Source organism: Osmerus mordax, chromosome 5 (genome assembly GCF_038355195.1).
Source record: "Osmerus mordax isolate fOsmMor3 chromosome 5, fOsmMor3.pri, whole genome shotgun sequence".
Classification (NCBI taxonomy): domain Eukaryota; kingdom Metazoa; phylum Chordata; class Actinopteri; order Osmeriformes; family Osmeridae; genus Osmerus; species Osmerus mordax.
The window spans coordinates 18,592,860-18,600,013 of NC_090054.1; positions in this window are offsets into that span (position 1 = coordinate 18,592,860).

Genomic DNA, 7,154 nt, shown 5'->3' on the forward strand with positions numbered 1-7,154 from the left:
TGACAAAAAAACACAACATTTCTTCCAAGCAAAATCATTCAAAACTTGACACCTGCTCACTAAACACACCAGTCTTCATGTCTGTTCTGTCAGGGTATGTCCCCTTGCTTAGCTGAGCTAACAACAGGTTATTTTCAGAGCTCATATTACCTGCTGCCCTGCTCCTGTAAGAACGACAGACCACTGGGAGAGACTTCGGAATGGACTGTCTCACCTATGGACAATCTGCCAGTCACAGACCAGGAGGGGCTGGACAACAAGCAGCTTTCCCTGGGCAGGGGGCAGTCCGTGTGACAGCCATCAGGTCCGCCCACACCAGCGAAGTAAACAAAGTGCTTTCTACCTGCTGTGTAGCTGTGTTTGCCTGTGAAGGATTTCACACTGCATATGTTTAGTCTCAACTACCAAGGCGGTGTGAGGCTGGAGCTCATTTCACAAAACACATTCTCAAACCAGTATCATCGTTATGTATATATATTTTTTTATAACAAATTTTTACCAGTATGATATTATCCACTTTTTAGTAGGCCTATACACTGCAAGGTAATTGACATTAATGACAGGCAATCTACCGATTACCTGTCATTAATGTCACTGTCTGAACTCATCATGTGTTCATGTGACCGCTATCCGCGCTCTGAGTGGGGAAAACCGCCTTGCGCTTCTAGTGTTATCCACTCCAATCTTTCGGATATTTAATGTCATTGATTGCTCTACAGGATTTACGATCATCATGTGATACCCTCCTCGTGGTTTATTGCTTTATCAGTCCCACCACAATACTAGCTCGACAGCGCAAATACATGGAAAACAAAGCCAACGAAATATTAGCTAACTTGTGGATGGTAGCTAGCCAGGCGAATGCTGCAGCTGGCTAGGTCAGCTACATCCGGTGCTTTGGATAACTGCATGCAATCTACAGAAGATCACATTCTAGCAGTAGCAGGCGTAATGGAGAATTTACTCACGTGGACTAAGCCACCCAAACGTGTTTGACCTCCCTATCGAGAGAAGCTGGCTGTGCACCATAGTTTTGCTCCTAGCTTCAGACCTGACCCCCGAACCGGGTAAGAAACTTGTACAGTCAGTGATGTTAGTGACGTTTGTGACTGTGGCTAGCTAGTTAGCAACTGTTAGCTTCCACTTTAGCCACAAAAACGTAAATTATGCCTAAACCGTAAAACGGAACGTTCGCGGAGGTAAAAACAATGCCGGACTGCACATTTTGACACCAACATTGACTATGTAGTGGAAAAAAAACTCAGAATATTTCTGTATTGTATATATGTATAGAATATATTTAATACAAAAGCATTCCTCATTTAAATTACAATGCATTATACTGCTCCTTTATTGCAAAAGTCACATGCATCAAGAGAACAAATTAGCAGGCCCTCCTGAAGAGAATATATAAACGCCACCATTGAGTAGAATCCAAAATCTTCTTCAATTACCTCAACTGCCAAGTTTCACACTCGGAGTCCTTGCAGGTGAGCTTTGAGCATCAGTTCAGTATCATGATAATGGACAGTCTTGTAGAGGCACCTATAATCATGACGATAATAATGATAATACGTGATGTCTAAAGGGCAGTTTTGGGGCAGTGGCCAACTTGTGAAGTGGCTGCTCTCTCATTACAATCCGTCTAGACTGTCCTCTCACATTAAGACCGACATTCTCTACCCAGGGCGCCAGTAAAGGAGCTGAGCCTGCATTAAATATTAACAATGTTGTCAGGAATCGGTCAATATGGCCGGGGTGAAGAGAGGAGAAGGAGAAAATAAAGGAGCGTGAGGAGGAAAGACGTGTCCTTATTTAGAAGGTTTGGGAAATTTTCAAAGCATCTCTATCTCAGTGAAGTTGAACGCCGGCCACTTGTCCTCCCTCTCTCCCCCGCTGGCCCGAGGTGTTACAGAGATCAAAGCCGGTAAGCGTTTTGATGGCACACACTCTACCTTCCTCATTTATTACACTTTTTGCAACTTGAAAGTGTCCATTGAAATAAACCTTGGAATGCTACGCATCTGAAAAGCAGTAAAGGAGGTGGGAAAATAATGTGTGAGAGTGTGGGTGGAAGAGATGGTGTGTGTGTGTGTGTGAGAGAGAGAGCAAAATAAGTAGAGAAAGCACTCTAATTTCTTTTATTTTTTAATAAACACGTGTATATAATCATCCTGCACAGAGGTGTCCCAGTAATTCACACTTTAGCTAGTCAAAATATCTTCAATTGCTGTATCTGTCCATATGACACAACAATTTATGTTGCTGTTTTGATTAAATAAAAACATCTGACATGTTTTATATCAGTAAATAGGCACTCTGTCAATATCAGTGGACACAGCCTATTACCAGTAGTAGAACTCCACTGGACATTAAGAGGAGGAATAGAGCACCATGGCAACAACTAGACTGTAGCAGCACCATGAGAGAGAGATGGAGAGAGATGGAGAAAGAGAGGGGGAGAGATGGAGAATAACTCACATTTGATTGGGGACTAGTGAAGGTTCCTGAGGATTCTTCAGTAACAGTGATCAGCCATCAATGGATGCTAGAAGTCGCAAGAGTTAGTTTATTAGAACACCAGTGTTGGTATAAATAATGTATCCTTCTCCCCCTCTTCTGCAACACTGCTCTTATTCTAGTAAGAGCTATTTTTCTGTGAAGTGGTTCACAGAGACCCCTTGATTCCCAACAAGATAAATGTGCAAAGACTGTGGTGCAAATGTTTCCTGATGAATTATGTACAGTACTATATTTAAACAGAATCATTGCTTACCAATGTTTGGGAGTGAGTGTGTGCAAGCACCAAACAAAACAGAAGTGTTATTCTTTTTTGTTAACAACAAATCTACTTAAAGACCTCATGACAGTTTGTTTCACTGTCACATATTTCAAATGGTCTAACTGTACTGTACTGACCACATGATCACCAAATTGCCATAGATTAACACAAGGTCCATCAATTAGAAAGTAACACTACATCAAATTGTAAAAACATTCTGACATTTACTACTACATCCATCGATTTACAAAATTCACAATGTAACAAATGAATTAACAGTAACCAACCTTGATACAAAATTAATTGCATAAAATATATACTTTGAATAATCAGATGGAAGTACGCACAGACAAGTAAGATGAGAGTAAATTCACCAAACCTTTAGAGCATTTTAAGAGTTATGTACATGACTGATGTAGACCTTGGCCAAGTCTAGCACTTATAACCACCAAGGTATGAGTTAATCAATTCAACTGTGCACAAATTGAGGAGTGGTTCTAATATTACTGCCTTTTTAAGCATTTTCACATAGGCCTATACCTACTCACACATCACATTTGGATCAGTTTTTCAACCTAATAAACAATATTGAAGGCCTGAACCTCGTATTTTGTAGATGTTGCTTGTAACATCAAACAAAGAAATGTCCTAGAATGTACGATTGACGTAATTTTGTATGAAAAAGCCTGACCCCTATTGATTTGAGGAAATCACTACACTACAGTGACATCTCTGTTTCAGTCTAATTAGCCTGTTCGTTACCGGGGGTTTTTCTCGCTCGTCTCTTTCAGCAGAATTATTATTTTTGCCTCATCCGACAGCAGCTACGACCAAGTATCATCAAATGTTCATTTTTTGCATGAAGTTTCATCTGAAGTAAACAATTGTTGGCCATGCATAAATATGCAAACCTACAGTAATCTTGTAGACGCACCATGCTAGACACGATTGGAACACACACAACATAGCCCATGTCAAGTAGTCGATGCAGGCTATTAACTAATATCTTAATCTTCTGTGGTTGTAAACTATCCAAATGCGTATGCTACGGTCTCAGACAGTTCATAAAAAGAATAATATTTGTAATCTAATAACGCATGTCACAGACGTTTTTAAGTATGACAACATTCGCGTCGTAAAACAGGAGACACTAACGTCGGTGAATATTTTACCGTTGGCTAGAGATTATTGAAAGATTTGAAGTTGCTACCCACTTAGCTCTCTTAGACATTCGGTAAACAGTTGATTCCATATAAATGAGGATACATTACAGGCTACTGTACAGCCTTCTGTAATGCTGTAAGCCACGGTAATGCTGTAAGTCACGGTAATGCACTAACAGAGAGGCCTACATATTGAATAAACAATATGTAGGTCTATCTCTGTTAGTGTTAGGACATAACATAATTAGATCTTTTTGCGTCTGTAATTGTAATGTAACTTGGTCTTCTTAATTAAAGTGCCTCTCACTTGTAACTAGAATGATGACCTACAATTATCCTAATAAACAAATCAAACATGTAAATGTGTTCTGTGTAGAGATATTGTCTACTACCCCGCAGTAAACCTCGCTTGGTTTGCCAGGACTTGGCGTTGAATAATTACGAGCAAGTGGTCTGACGAAATGAATCCAAAATTGCTGGTGCTGTTTTTGTTTCAGCTCATCTCTGTTTGACAAATAAACAGTTATCATGAATAGGGGCTGATTGATATGAAAAGCCTTCGGATAACAAAAGTTGCGAAAGTCAAGTGAACCATCCAGTGTAGCTGCGCATTCACACATCCCAAATACGTGATTGAGGAGGAAGAGAGAGAGGAACCCCTTAGACCTCATTTTCTATTTTAATAGAATCTCTAATCAGAGATAAAAGGAAATAACAGTGGCTCCAGGCATCGTCTGTGGTCGGGGCTAATGAGATAAGAATGCATCTATGCAAATAAAAACAATGTGGAGGGGGAGATGTTTGTGACGAGGAAAACAAACGCACGCATGCCAGGATAGGAATATTGGGTCTGATTTGTTTGCGGAAACTTTGCTTTGAGGAAATTGCTTGAGACGGTTGCAGCATTGTGACCTACAGTACACATTAGCGTATGTGAATAGGAAACTTTTGGAGGGAGTACATTGGTTGCATAAGAAATTATCCTGTGTGCTTGTTATCTAATAAAGCTTTCTATGGGAAAGAAAGGAAAATAAAATGATATTCGTCCACCTTTATTCTGTCTATATAGCTAAACATAGGCACGTACATGTACATTCTAGGTCACCATTTATTCGAATGTCGGCATCCTAGCCATTGATGGATCACAATCATGATGTTTACCGGTGGCTCTGATAGTCCATTTCAAGGCAGTGACATGGACAGGGCTGTACCCTGTGCACGCAAACACTCGCTCACATCCAAACATAACACAGGTGCCCTAGGTTTATGCCTTTGAGCCACAGTGACCAGCATGGCAATGTTTGTTTGCAGTAGAGCTTGCCAACTACTTACGTGGGTTTATCAGCAATAGCATCGCCTTCCCCAAGGTGGATGACATTCTCACTGGAGATCTGAATGGGTATCAGGGTGAAATTGCATCAGGTGGAACGTGGCTTGTACATTTTGCACGTTATACTGACATAAAATGGCATGAGGTAGATTACATTAGGTTTACCAGTGTAGCATTAGCAACGCCCTCTCGTTTCCATTTCCCATTAGCCATCTGCTTCCTCCAAAAAAACTTGTAATAAGCCTAAAAGGCACAACACACTGTATGATTCAAGTCCCGCCAGCTCAGGCAGTGTAGATCATCATTTCTGACAAAAAAAACGTCCCTGTGACCTTTCGGAGAAAGCTGAAGGTTGGTTTCTTCTTCTGTGGAAGAAGATTCTCTCTACCCTGGTGAGACTTTCCTCCTCTGGGATTTTGATCTCTGCAAGTTTCTGCTCCAGAGAGCAGAGGATGTGGTCTAGCAGCAGTATGTGTACAGACAGACATGTAGGCATGGACGTGGCAGGGGCTGTGTTTGAAAGAACCCAGCGAGATGAGGGGGCTCCTGGAAGGCTAGTCAGTAGGACATCAGAAACATCAAATATGAGGGAAACCAAAGGGCAAGGATTCTGCAGGAGTAGGTCAGAGCAGTCGAGAAAGCTTTTTATGTGTGTGTGTGTGTGTGTGTCTGTGTGCACGTCCGGGTGTGCGAGCAAGAGTGTCTTTTTCTACCTCCCGCGTTGAAGAGGGCGTCCGCGGCCGGTCTGGTTAATCACAAATTTGATTTAAACTGGCAGCTTGAAGGCTGCTAAATCAGACAGGTACAAATATGCATTCCTTTGTCAGCCATTAATGAGCAGCATTAGGTTAGATACATGACTGAATGATGAACAACCAGTCGCTGTGAGAGATCCGCTGTGTCGTGGCTGGAATAGGAACGAGACAGACAGACACAACACTTGATATCCACATGCTTCTGACAGGGTTCAGTGCATACTAAGGCAGGTTGGCCCATAGAAACCTACCGTAAGGACACTGAAAATGAATGTCTTTGGACCAGGTGACGTCCGCACAGTCCGAAGATGCCTCGGATAACAAGCAAAGTTTGATTTCATGACATAGTATAGCAGTGTACCGTATTATCATATTCGATAAAGCACACCAAAGCAGTGATTGAAGCCCAGTGATAAGCTTCAAGAGGAAGGTTTCTGTGCCTGGTAAAGAGCAGACAAGGAGGGTAAGGAGAAGGAGGGCAGCACTATCTGCAATGTTCACGTCTATGACTCAACCGAGACACAAATAAAACTAGAAACATCTACACCTTTTCATCAACTCTCACTTCACTGTATACATTCAACCGGTGAGACTGTATATATCACCTTCATAAACCTTCATTTTACCTTGTAAGCTATATAGTTTTATGTATAATTCAGTGTTCTTTATCACCCGGGTAGCACTGATGGTGTATTGTACAGCAACGTGTCTGTTTTATTTGGGGCAGTGTCGGTATCGACGTCTGTCTCCGCAGTAGCATTTAAGGCCTTTGTTAACACGCGAGGCGCTGTCGTATATCTGCATGTAGGAAAGGTGGGAAGCCTCTATCTCTTCAGATACCCCTGGAGACTCATCGGAAGGGACTTGTATAGACAGATGTTTATTTCTCTTTATATGGAGGCTGGGAGATGGAGGCTGGGAGATGGAAGATGGGGGATGGGAGATGGAGGCTGGGAGATGGAGGCTGGGAGATGGGGGATGGGAGATGGAGGCTTGGAGATGGAGTCTAGGAGATGGGGGATGGGAGATGGGGGATGGGAGATGGAGGCCGGGAGATGGGGGGTGGGAGATGGAGGCTAGGAGGTGGAGGCTGGGAGATGGGGGATGGGGACTGCATGCTTGAG